The sequence below is a fragment of the Panthera onca genome, chromosome B4 (genome assembly GCF_046562875.1).
Source record: "Panthera onca isolate mPanOnc1 chromosome B4, mPanOnc1 haplotype 2, whole genome shotgun sequence".
Taxonomy (NCBI): Eukaryota; Metazoa; Chordata; class Mammalia; order Carnivora; family Felidae; genus Panthera; species Panthera onca.
This window is the reverse complement of record NC_138345.1, coordinates 75,745,956-75,759,107: the sequence shown is the minus strand read 5'-3', so window position 1 is coordinate 75,759,107 and position 13,152 is coordinate 75,745,956. Positions and strand designations below refer to the sequence as shown.

General features: G+C 43.8%; 1 long non-coding RNA gene across 1 annotated transcript; it reads left to right on the top strand.

Moving 5' to 3' along the window:
• Positions 1–7,556: 7,556 nt before the first annotated feature.
• LOC132694431 (uncharacterized) lies at positions 7,557–9,626 on the top strand. Its single transcript, XR_009617303.3, has 2 exons — positions 7,557–8,382; positions 8,503–9,626. It is a non-coding gene; the product is annotated as an uncharacterized LOC132694431 (long non-coding RNA).
• The last annotated feature ends 3,526 nt before the right edge of the window (positions 9,627–13,152 follow it).

Genomic DNA, 13,152 nt, shown 5'->3' with positions numbered 1-13,152 from the left:
CTTTCCTATCTCCGTGCATATTTTATTGAAAACTAGATTTTTAAACACCATATTGTAGCAACTCTGGATTCTGATTTTCCCCTCTCAAGGCTGTCTTTTGTGTCATGCACTTAGTGCTTTGCCTGGGTTAAACCTACAAAATATGTCCCTCTGAGGTGTGTGGCTGCTGCTACCTCTGCTCAGTTTATTTTTATCTTGTTTTTATTTTATTTTTTTATTATTTATTATTTTTTAATGTTATTTATTTTTGAGAGAGATAGAGACAGCACAAGGGGGGAGGGGCAGGAGAGAGGGAGAGAATCAGAAGCATGTTCCAAGCTCTGGGCTGTCAGCACAGAGCCCGATGCAGGGCTCGAACTCGCAAACCGTGAGATCATGACCTGAGCTGAAGTCGGTCACCTAATTGACTGAGCCACCCAGTCGCCCCTCTCTTGTTTCTATTTTCGTCTGGCTGCATAGGGGTCACCCTTGTGTCTAAGTAGCCCCATGGTCAGCAAACCATGGGATGGAAATTGTGCTCAAACACCTCAAGCCAATAAGGCTTCCGTCTTCTGATAATGAATTTGTGTGGGGAGAGGGGAGCACATTCAAAGTTCATGCTTTTACTTTTTACTTTCCACTGGGCCCTTTCATAGCTCCTCTATTCCAGAATCCTCAAGGTCAGCCAGGAGTGTGGGTTGATCTTAGGCCCTCTGTTCTCAGCTGTAAATGTGCACAATCTTATCCAAGAATACACTTGCCCCGAACACAGCTGTAACCTCAGGTTAGCAGAACCACTGGCTCTCTCCTGCTCCAAATCAAGTGAGCCTACTTTGGCTGCGGCAGCAAGTACGCTGGTCCTTATGGCAAAATCTCCAGGTGACTGGGCTGGAAAGTGGGAGCATCCCCAGGCATAGGTGCCACAGATTCCCACTGTTATTACTGAATTTCACCTGTGGCTCAAGCACAGACACTTCTCGTATTGTTATATACCTCTGACCGATTTCCAGAGCGCTAAAAATGGTTGTTTTCATCAATGTTTTCCAGCTTTGTAATGGCCTTTTCAGGGAGAGGATTTGCCCATCCCACCTCTTCACTCTGCCATGGCTGGCAGTCCCACCCTCCTCAATAAATATTTGAGGAAGAGTAAGTGACTAAACACTGTGTCATCTGTCTTCTCCCTCTACCACTCTACGGAAACTGTCCCATCAAAAATTATCAGTTGCCTTCCAGGCACTAAAACAGGTTCTGAGAAAGACAGACCTGGGTTGAATTCCAGTTCTGCCACTTAGTGACTGTGCACTTGGCAAGTGTACTTACCTTCTCCAAGTTTTGTTTCTCTTTCTGTTAAATGGCTAAAATAATGCCTATGGTGTTTGTGAGGACAGTGAGGTCTGAGTAAGCGTCTGGGCGGACACTTCAGGGTTCTTTCCAACAGTGTCTGTTCTGTTCAGACTGTGAGTCTGGGATGCCGCTTGACCTTTTTCTAGCCCTTACACTCACCGGACCCGTGACGGGTGGAAACACAGGATAAGTTCATGAAAATCCTTTGAGATGGGATCTATTATCCCACAACTGTAAGGTATTATTATGCCTTCTTATGATGTTCTCTGGGAACTTTTTAAAATCCCTCTCTGGGAATTTTGGTTATAGAATTTCTAAAAATAGGGAAGCTACTGAAATCACTTCTCTAACTTCCTTTTATCCTGGACATTTTAACCATTATACTGTGGGCATTGTCTGAAAGATCAGGACTACAGATGTAAATCTTTCTTAATAAGAAACTCTCACATTTTCAGGTGTTTATTCCTCTAAGAACTGAAGAACATGCCCCCCTCCCCCACCTCCAAATCAGAAATAAAACATCAACTTGGGGGTTAAAGATGGAGAAGAATGAACATGGCCAAATAGAATGCTCGGAATTTGAAATAAAAATAGTATGGTGAGGCCTTCACCATTTAGGGCCTTGCTGAAAGTTCAGTTCTTTCTGCAGGAAATCCATGTTTAAAAACAGAATACTGGGGTGGCTGGGTGGCTCAGTCAGTTAAGCGTCCAACTTCAGCTCATGTCATGATCTCGTGGTCTGTGGGTTCGAGCCCCGCATCGGGCTCTGTGCTGACAGCTCAGAGCCTGGAGCCTGCTTCGGATTCTGTGTCTCCCTCTCTTTCTGCCCCACTCCCTTGCTTGCGCTCTGTCTCTCTCTCCCTCTCGAAAATAAACATTAAAAAAAAAAAATTTTAAACCAGAAAAAACAATTGCTTTTTCCATTGCTTAACATCTCCTCCTTATTGGTATCCCTGTAATTAGAGATGCACTATTTATTATTCACTATTGTTACTTGTTTTTTTCAACAAGGCTGCCAGCGCTCCACAGGCAGGGATGGTCCTTTTGCGTATCTTCCTCTATGCTTGCTATCACCCTTGCTATCACCTACAGTCGATGATAATGCTCACTGTCACTCCTTTACTCCGAAACCTTCAGTGATTCTCCACTGCACCTAAAGTGGTCCTCAGACTTTTTTTGATTCCATGTGCTTATCAGTGAACCGATGCTTGCACATCCTCTAATACCCACATATAATTTAATATCGTACTACCACCTTCCATAAGTGATAAACATCCACCGATATAGGAAATTTAAGAGGATGACATAAAAATAGTATAAACAGAATTTGTAGTATTTTCTCTCTGTACCTTGTAATGCTCCACTCTGGAGACCATTGGTCTGTGGGATAAAATCCAGGTTCTCTAAAACCACAGCCTTCATGGGGCGCCTGGGTGGCTCAGGTGGTTAAGCCACCGACTTTGGCTCAGGTCATGATCTCGCGGTCCGTGAGTTCAAGCCCCGCGTCGGGCTCTGTGCTGACAGCTCAGAGCCTGGAGCCTGTTTCAGATTCTGTGTCTTCCTCTCTCTGACCCTCCCCCGTTCATGCTCTGTCTCCCTCTGTCTCAAAAATAAATAAACGTTAAAAGAAAAAAATTTAAAAAAATAAATAAATAAAACCACAGCCTTCAAACTGGAGTCTAGGTATCCTGAGAGTACAGTTGAGCCTTGAACAACATGGGTTTGAATCGCACAGGTCCTCTTCTATGCAAGTTTTTTCCCAGTACAGGACTGTGAATGTATTTGCTCTTCGTTATGGTTTTATTAATAACACTTGCTTTTCTCTAGCTAAGTTTATTGTACTAATACAGTTCATAATACATATAACATACAAAATACGTGTTAATCAATGTTTTATGTTATCGGTAAGGCTTTTGGTCAAAGGTAGGCTATTTGTAGTGAAGTTTGGGGGGGGAGTTAAAAATTATGTGGATTTTCTTTTTTTTTTTTTTTAAGTTTATTATTATTATTATTTTTTTTATTTTTAATTTTTTTTATTTTTGGTACAGAGAGAGACAGAGCATGAACGGGGGAGGGGCAGAGAGAGAGGGAGACACAGAATCGGAAAGAGGCTCCAGGCTCCGAGCTGTCAGCCCAGAGCCTGACGCGGGGCTCGAACTCACGGACCGTGAGATCATGACCTGGCTGAAGTCGGACGCTTAACCGACTGCGCCACCCAGGCGCCCCTATTATTTTTTTTTTTTAAGAGAGAGAGAGAGAGAATGCACACAGGAGGGGCAGAGAAAGATGGAGAAAGAGACTCCCAAGCAGGCTCTACGTTGTCAGCATGGAGCCCAATGTGGGGCTCGAACTCATGAACTGTGAGTTCATGATCTGAGCTGAAGTCAAGAGTGGACACTTAACCAACTGAGCCACCTAAGCGGCCCATTTTTCTTTTTTCTTTTTTTTTAAGTTTATTTATTTTGAGAGAGAGAGACAGACAGAGAGAATGAGTGGGGGAGGGACAGAGAGAGAGAGGTAGAGAGAATCCCAAGCAGGTTCTGCACTGATGGTGCAATTTGATGCGGGTTTCGAACTCACAAATCATGACAGCATGACCTGAGCCGAAATCAAGAGTCGGATGCTTAACCGACTGGGCCACCAGGTGCCCCACAAATTATGTGGATTTTCAGTGGCATGGTAGAGTCAGTGCTCCTAACTCTATGTTGTCTGAGGGCCAACTGTATATACTATAGACAGCACAGTATTAAGTGGCTCAATTTCCAGATTCTGAACTACAAAATGTACCCTCTCCTGAAAGTGATCTGCCTGGGAATGGCTGGCATTGAGCTGATTTCTTTTTTCTAGCCTCCCCTTCCCAATTGCTCAGGCCCACCCCTCAGCCATCTGAACTGTGCTTTGCCCCCAAACGAAGGAATAACATGGGAATGCACTATACTTGAGAGAGAATTTCTTGAGAGCCAAGTAAGAAACACTGACAGGGCAGCACCTTATTTCATTCCCTGGACAAATACTGGCAAGCCTCTGTGATGCAGACAATTCCTTGTAGGAATATAGTGTTTTTAATTTAAAAAAAAAAAATGAAGTTAGGGTGCCTGGGTGGCTCAGTTGGTTAAGCATCCAACTTTGGCTCAGGCCATGATCTCACAATTCATGAGTTTGAGCCCCATGTCGGGGATTTTCTCTCTCCTTCTCTCTCTCTGCCCCTTCCCTACTTGCACACATGCTCTCTCTCTCTTAAAATAAATAAACAAACCTAAAAAAAAATGAAGCTAAACTTTAAGCCATGCAGGTTGTTTTTGCCAAATGATACTCCACAAGCAGAATGGGCTAGATCTCTGGCTCCATGTTTTTGATGAAAATATAAGCAAAGCACTTATCCAATACACAATACACCAGAAATGTCATCATTTGCAACTATTTCATCTTTTGATGACCGCTGCCCTACACTAACATTCCCAATATTCACGACTGCCCAGACTCTTTCTCGTCTCTTCTCCTGTCAGCCCCCTCAGGCTGCAGCCACACTATCTTCATGCTCCTAGGCACCCTTCCGGGTCTATGCCTGTGCTGTGTTCATGCCAGTTTCTCCCTTGGAAATACCTACCCTTCCCTCTCATCTCCATGGGTTGAGTTCCTACTTAACATCTGTGTGATCTGAGGCACTAATTAGGTGCTGAAGATGGAAAATGAGCATAATGATAACTGTGACCCTGTTTTCATAGGATGTAAGAGTCTAGTATGGGTGACAGACAGATAAGCAGTGATGATATAATATTACAGAACTGTGACGGGGAGCCATGAGGGCACCCTCCCTTCACCTGGGGCTCAAGGAAGTCTCAGAGGAAGTGACCAGAAAGCCAAGACCCAGAGCTAAGCACAAGTCAGCCTGACATTTTGCAGGAAGGGGAAAGAAAAGGACTGATCTATGCTGACAGAACAAAACTGAGTTTCACCGACACTGTTAAGGCAATTCCTCCGTGAAGTCAGGATTTTGACCTGGAGAGACACACTTACTTAACTGTAGGGTCCAGATAGAAATTCCTATGAAGTTCAATCTGTTTCATGCTCTTGAGAGATTGGTCACATTCTCTCTCTCTCTCTCTCAAAAGCCCAATTTAGAATAGGCCAAAAGTCAAGGGAGAGGTCATCCCTAGAAAAATTTTCTCTTGTTTTCCAAAAACAAAAATATTTGAACCCCAGGCTCGACTGCTGGGGGACCAGGCAGCCTTTTTATATTAAGTTCACCAGAAATAGTGCAAAGTGAATACTCTTGGGAAGTCTGTTAAGAAAGTGACAGGTGGTTTATATATGTGGCTCTGCTCTAAGGATGGAGACACCCTCTAAACAAACAAGTTAATGAAATAAGTAGAAACACAGAAGACACAACATTCCGTTTCCAGGGACTGCCTTGTGCCACAACAGAGGTAAGACGGTGAAGGCTTCGGGTATCTGGTTCCTCACGGCTCCACCTCTGATCCTGTCCCTCACTGTCCTGAGCCAGAGGCTGTGGAAGGACCTTCACTGAGGGATGTTCGATCCTCCACTTCATGCCATCACTCACAGTGCTGATTTGTTATCAAGCTATTCATATCTATGAAAGACTCTCCTTTTATAGTAGAGGGCAGCCTGGGTGGCTCACTGGGTTGAGCGTGGGACTTAGACTCAGGTCATGATCTCATGGCTCATGAGTTCGAGTCGTGAGTTCGGGGCCGACATGGGGCTCGCTGCTATCAAAGGGGGGGACTGCTTTGGGTCCTATGTTCCCCTCTCTCTCTGCCCCTCCCTCACTTGCATGCACACGCACTCTCTCTCTCTCTCTCTTACAAAAAGTAAACATCTCTTAAAAACCACAACTACATTAGTAGGAGAGAGGTGTGATAGATGTAGTATCAGCCATCAAATCTTTCCCATACTGGTCACAATTTGGTACCCCAAAACCTCTTTGTTGATTCAAAACATAAAAAATACGCAGTCTTGTTCTCTGATACAAACATCATTGCAGTGGATTTTTATTTTATTTCTCATCTGTTTTCTTAGTTATGTATCTTCTTCAAGTGGCCATGTGGAGGCTGAACATTTTCTCTATGAAACTACTCACTAGGGCAGTAGAATCAGGTAAGTCTCAACCATGAGGGCTTAGTCATTGAAGCACCAAAGGATGTCATTTTAAAACATCTACCGTATGTGGAAGTCACATGACATGGACCCGGAGGACGCACATAACTAGTTATGTTCCTGTAGACTATACTGTTGGTAAACCTACTTAATCTTTCAGGAAAACCATTATAAACTCACCCCAGAACACAAAAGTTCATTTGTGCTAGAAAGTTATCATCAAGCACTGGAGGGTCAGAACTATGTTTGCTAACATTGTTCCATTCGAAATGTATCCTATCAGTGATACCACATTTTTTCAGATGGATGGGCCAACTGTAGTTCTGCTCTAAAACTCTGCTTTCTATCAGTCCCCCAAGCATTTTCTGATTATGGCCTATAACAAAGTTTTCAACAATGGTGAAAACGTCTGCGTGGAAGTATGTATATAAATGCATTTGCAAATGGGTTTAGACCTTTGTGGGAAAAGGGCCTGAAGTCTCCTAAATAGAAAAATCTTCAAGTAAATCAGAACTGACTCACACCTTTGAAAATGGTACAGGGCTTAGTGACCTTATATCAAACCACAGCCAAGGCCACATTCTAACACGTCCCCATTCCCAGATTAATTTTATTTCTGTCACCCTCTTCACCTTTGAAATTCCTTCCATTCAGCAAAATCACTTCCATTCAGGAGAACAAATACATTTTGACTTCTGTCCCCGCTGCTTCCCTGTGTGCCTTGATGAAAAATACAGTTTTAGTTTTCAGCCCTGCAACCTGAGAGACGTGCGGGTGAAATGAAATGAATCACGCCTCCTCTTTTCCCTCAAGCCCCAGGTTTTCCTAAGAGAACACTCATATAACATATGCCAGTACATTTAGGCCTGAGGGCTCCTCAAAACTCTGCCCATTTTATTACAGAGGATCAGTTTAGTCTCTTTTTAGATAAGCAGACCTGCATGTGAATGCTACCTTGGTGCCAGAGCTTTTCCTGGGGAAAAGGCCAGGCCTTCTTCACCTGCAGCCGACACCTCTCCTTCCAGGGCAGGGCCTTGCAGCGGCGCGGCGCGTCCAGCAGATGGAGCCGCAGCTGAATTTTCGTGAGCTGCTCTCTACACTGGAAGAATCTGGAATAAACAGGAAGGGGAATTTTTGTTTGTTTGTTTTGAAGCATTCTAAATTTCAACATCTATTGCCTTCTTTGTCGGGTCAGAGACCCTTTTTATTTAACTAGGTTGAAATGCGTTAGAAGTTAAAAAAAAAAACAGTGATTACGAAATCCCAAATACATGTTTTTTTTTAAGATTTCCACTTTTTCAGAGGACCCAAGCAGCAAGTTTTAAAGTAGCATAAACTATCATTAGAGCATAGTGTTTCAGAAACGTTAGTAGGCAGCCCTGGATAAACAAATCCTGCCTCAGAAAAACACCAGAAAGGAGTGGCAAGAGGAGGGAAGCCTCCCCAGGCCGCGGCGGAAGTGACCTCCGAGCTGGGCGGTGGCGGTGGCGGGCGCCGCGAAAAACAGCGCCGCCTGCTGGGGAAGAGGGAAACAGCTCGGATCTCCCCGGAGGCCGTGGCGTCGCCAAGGGGACCGCTTGGACCGAGCCAACATTCCAAAGTCCGTTGCGCTTAGGATGCTACAGGATATCCCCCCCCCCCCACCCCCCGCCAACGAAACTGAAAGTAATGGGCACAGCCCGAGCAGCCTTTCTGTCGAGAAGGGAAACCTACAGGACCGTTATGGTTTTGGTACACAGTGTTTCAAAAGGCTTGACTGTTTTTAATGCTTCCTGAAGCTTAAAAGGATAATTCTATTTAAGACCGTCCTAAAGAGTGAAAATAGAACCTGATAGAAGCTCTCTTTCATTTATCCTGTGCTGCTTTAAGTTATTTACAAAGTATTGTAAGAGGTTATCAGAAGCAAATTGGAAAAAAACGGGCAAGGGACTGAGTTTCAAGGTGATTGTGCTTATCATTTCCCATAATGGCCCCTCATTTTTATTCCAGGGTTGTTGCAGTGCTGTTTCTTGAGTCCCTCCTCCTCTCCCCACTTCCCTTTTCTCTCCACTCATTTGACAGGAGCCTCCGCAATCATCTGCTTAGAACACGTCATCATCATCCACTGGGAGAGAGTTGTGGCACCACCTTTCTCCCCCTATGGCTGAAGCCCACAGAAGAAAGATGAGGAGTTGTGCTTCTGCGCTGGAGCCGCGCGACTGCCCGGAATTGTAACCTGCAAGATGATGCCCAAGTGCAGCTTCCCCCTTTTTGTGCCGCATAGAACTGTATGCTGCCCTTCTTGAAGCTGATGCTTTCTCCTTTAGAGCCATGCCCTCCACATTGCCCAGATGATGTGCTAAGTCCCTTCCACTTGCAGAGATTCAGTGGATTAAGTGTAAAAACCACACATCTCTGTTTTTTCTTTTAGTAAGGGAGTAAAGACCCAGAGGTGGATGGTTTCATTTGGATTAGTCATGCTGTTTATCGGGTCCCTATCCTCTGACATGAAAATTCCCATCTCCCATCGGGGTATAGCTGTCGGCATAAATTATAGGCTCTGGTTCAAAACAGGGCCCTCTCTTTTGTCCAGTAGCACCAGAAACACATTAATTAGGGACCTTGCTGGAACAGAAGGCTTCTCGAGGCTCCTGGAAAAGGAAGGTTGGGCCCCCAAGTCCTGTATGTGATCGCTTGGGCTGTAGCCTTCACAATCTGGATCCAACCAGATGAGCACTGAGAGCTCAGTGTTTGGAGCACAAAGAAGAGCAAAGAATATATAGTAACTTAGTGAATCAGGGACAGGATCCAAGAGGAAGCCTGACATTTGTTTATCAGCAGAGAAACAGAAGTAAAGGAGGGAATGTCTCCCTAAGTGCTACTGTGTTATAAAAGTGTCCTCTAGAGAGAGGCTACATGAACAGGGCAGCTGATAACATTAATACTGTGCAGGTAGGCACACATCTTCCCACATGGCCAGGACTGCTGAACCAAGTGGCCCTAAACTAATGGGCAGGGATACAGCTCTAAGCCTTTCCTGCGGCAATCCTCAGAGGGAGTTGGCTCAGACAAAGCATAGCAGCTTCTCCCTCGGTTCTTTGTTCTTCCTTGGAAAATGGGCTCTCTCTCAAGTCTCATTCCCCAGCTGCTTTCCCCTCTTGTACAAGGGCAAAATAAAGTAATCACCAATAATGATTTGGACAGCATATTTTTGGAGCCCTGAACTCTGTGAAACGCAGGGTCGAATTATTTTTAGAACTCTAATGTGCTGCACATTTTTATTCTGGGTTCATGGGGGAAATTTTCAGAAAGGTGCCCCTCTTCAGCAAAGAAAAATAAAGAGATCGCCTTCAGAAAGGGGTAGTGGAGACAGTGTTTTGAATCCCACTTAACAACTACATGTGCTGCACCTTATGCTTAAGAATCTCTTTCTCACAGGGCTTATGATTTAATGAGCAGATTCCTTTGTCTGCTAAGAAATTCCTTCAACAGTAAAAAGGCTGTCTGGGAAATCACACCTTTTTATACAAGTGACTTTTTGCTAATAAGAATGATTTTAACATAGGTCCTTTAAAAGTAAAGACATTCAGAATGGTCTATCCCAGATTTAAGTGCGGAATTAAGACAAAGGATGCTTGTTCTCATATCAGAAATAGGCATGCCACTCCCCAAGCACTCAGAGCATCTGCTGGCTGGACTGATTCTTAAACCAAAAGCCACACATGACTTCTGTGCTTGACAACTGAGGTGGCCTTTTATGTCCTGTTGGAACTCCAGTCTGGGCTGGCCAGAATGGGTTCATACACACGACAGAAAATGGGCTCTATGGGTGCCAGAAAGCTTACTGGGCTGAGAAGGACTAGGCTGACGTTTTGGAAATATTGTAGGTTTACTTCTTGGGAATTTACTCCCCCAAATAAGTACTTTCAGGCCCTTTATGTGGCATCCTCAGGCTCTTTACAACAGTTCCTACATTTTTGGGATTTTATCTGCTCACTAAATATCAGCTATTTTGTCCAGAAGAACAGAAAAATCTGCATGTTTTTATTCACTCAAGACTTAGGCCGAGTAGAGAGCAGCTTCTCTCTGCCAGTTCCTGGTGACTTCATTCTTTCCAGCTCTTTCCAGAGGGAGTGAGAGCAACCCCCAGCCTGGAGACTGGCCCTGCGTTAGCAACTAATTTAATGCTCAAGTTCCACAGGTGAGGCCCAGATGAGCTTCTAAAATAATCCTGGGGGCACCTGGGTGGCTCAGTCTGTTAAGCATCCGACTCGATTTCGGCTCAGGTCATGATCTCACAGTTTGTGAGTTTAAGCCCCATGCTGGGCTCTGTGCTCACAGCGTGGAGCCTGCTTGGGATTCTCTCTCTCCCTCTCTCTCTGCCCCTCCATGGCTTGTGCTCTCTCTCTCTCCAAAAATACAAATTTTTAAAAAAGTAAAATAATTCTGAAGCTAGATAAGGAATGAATAAGCAGGTGTTAAAGGAGTATGTACATATACCTTTGTAATTAACAGAAAATTTTGAGAAAGGAGTCACTGGGCATGTATATTCATACTACTACCCTGGGTTTATGTTATTATCTGTTACCCAGACAGCATATGACATCAGGCCTTTCATCTGACAGGTCCTTTCCTGTGTTAACCTGGTATATTAAGGTACTTCAGCTTAATAGCCATAAGTATTTTGAGGGCAAGAGCCCTGTCATGCACTTCCTTTATGTTTCACACAGTACCCAGCAGGGTATTAAGACATGCAGTAGGTGCTCAGGAAAGAGCTGCTTAAAAAAAAAAAAAAAAAAAAAGTATGGACTAAAGGAATGATGAATGGCTGTGCTTTAATCCTGAGATTAGGCCTGCCTTTATTGTCAAGTCTGAGGAAACTCGACAGCATACTTTACAGACAGAAAATGGAAGTGGAGATATTGCAGCTTCTCTGGCTGATAACAGTAACAGCCGCTGGCTTTCCTCCATTCCAGCAACTATATAAGTACTTCACGTACATTATCTCATTTATACTTCGCCACAGGCTAAGTTTACTATTATTACCGCCCTTATTTTACATCAGACAAAACACTACTAATCAATAGCCTCATCAGGACTTGAATCCAGAGATAAGTCAGTCTCCAAAATCCATGCCTTCAGGCACATTAATGCTCCAGAATATCTAATAACAACATTTTTAGCTCTATTTACTCACAACACAATATCTGAGGCGGGAGGGAAAGAGGGTAAGCAAACAGTTCATAACTTACAAGTCTCAGTCGGCTCAGTTTTGATGTTCCTTCCTGGGTGTTACCCATTCAATCCTCACAGCACTCTGTCAAGTACATTACTATTCTCTCTTATATATAAGGAATGTAGCTCTGGAGAACAGATGGGTTTAAAACAACAATGACAAAAATGCTAAAATTCAGAGGCTGAGAGGTAACAAAACTACTGATAGGTAACACCCTTCCTGCCTTAGGCCCTTCCCTCCACCCAGAGTGCTCGTTAGGTGCTTGCTCTGTCCCCTTCCTTTCTTACTTGTTAGCACTCAGTGGGCTTAGAAAGCTTAGGCCCACCTCTACCTGCCCCATAAATACAAATATGGTTAATCTTGACTTGATGTGCCACTAAGTCATTTCAAAAGCAGAGGCAAGGTAGAAAACAGTAAAAGTGACAATGCAATGCTATGTGACAAAAAGAATGAGTTATGGGGCGCCTGGGTGGCTCAGTCGGTTGAGTGTCCGATTTCAGCTCAGGTCATGATCTCACAGCTTATGAGTTCGAGCCCCACATGGGGCTCTGTGCTGACAGCTCGGAGCCTGGAGCCTGCTTCGGATTCTGTGTCTCCCTCTCTCTCTGCCCTTTCCCTCTCATGCTCTGTCTCTCTCTCTCTCAAAAACAAACATTAAAAAAAAAAAAAAAAAAGAGTTACATTTTAGACTGCCACAAAGCCATCTCCACCGGCATAAGAAGTTGAACAAAATAAGGGCAAATTACAGAATAAAAAAATATGGCATGGTACCATGTATGTTTTTAAATGACAGAAAACAATATGATACACACACACACACACATATCTATGCAAACACACATAGTAAACAGTTGGTTATACCCCAAACTGATAACTGATTTCTCCGGAGGGAGGACTAGGTCTGGGGTGAGATGGGTAGCACTGGCTGACTTTATCTTTTTTACAAGATAATTTATTCAAATAACATGCATGTAAAAGAAAAAAAAGGAAAGATTAGAAAAGAAGTAAGTAAGTGATGCTGTTGGAGAAGAAAAAATTAGCAACATGCAGTAAAGTGCCAGCAGTGGTACAAACAAGGCAAACTAGCTTTTTTCATGTCCAGAAGACACCAATGGATTAGAAGAGAGTTCTCATGTTGGCATTATTATTATGAATTGGATGATTTTCAAAATGCAATGTCTCCCAACTCTAGCAGAAATACAGTGCATTAGACCTGGAGCCAGACAGCCTAAGTTTAAGGCCTGACTCTGCATTTCTCTGTAACCTTGGGCTAATTTCTCAGGGCCTTACTTTCCTATCTGTAGACTGAAGATAACAGTAAGATACTTCATAAGGTGCTTCAAGGGTCAAGTGAGATATCACACCAGAAAGAATAGCAAAATCATGCAGACTGACACTTAGAACTTAGAAATTATGTTTGTGTTTACTACCTCTCCAGTCTTTCTCTCCCACTTTAGAGAATTCCGTTTTTCTCACACCTTTAAGTATGCCCCACA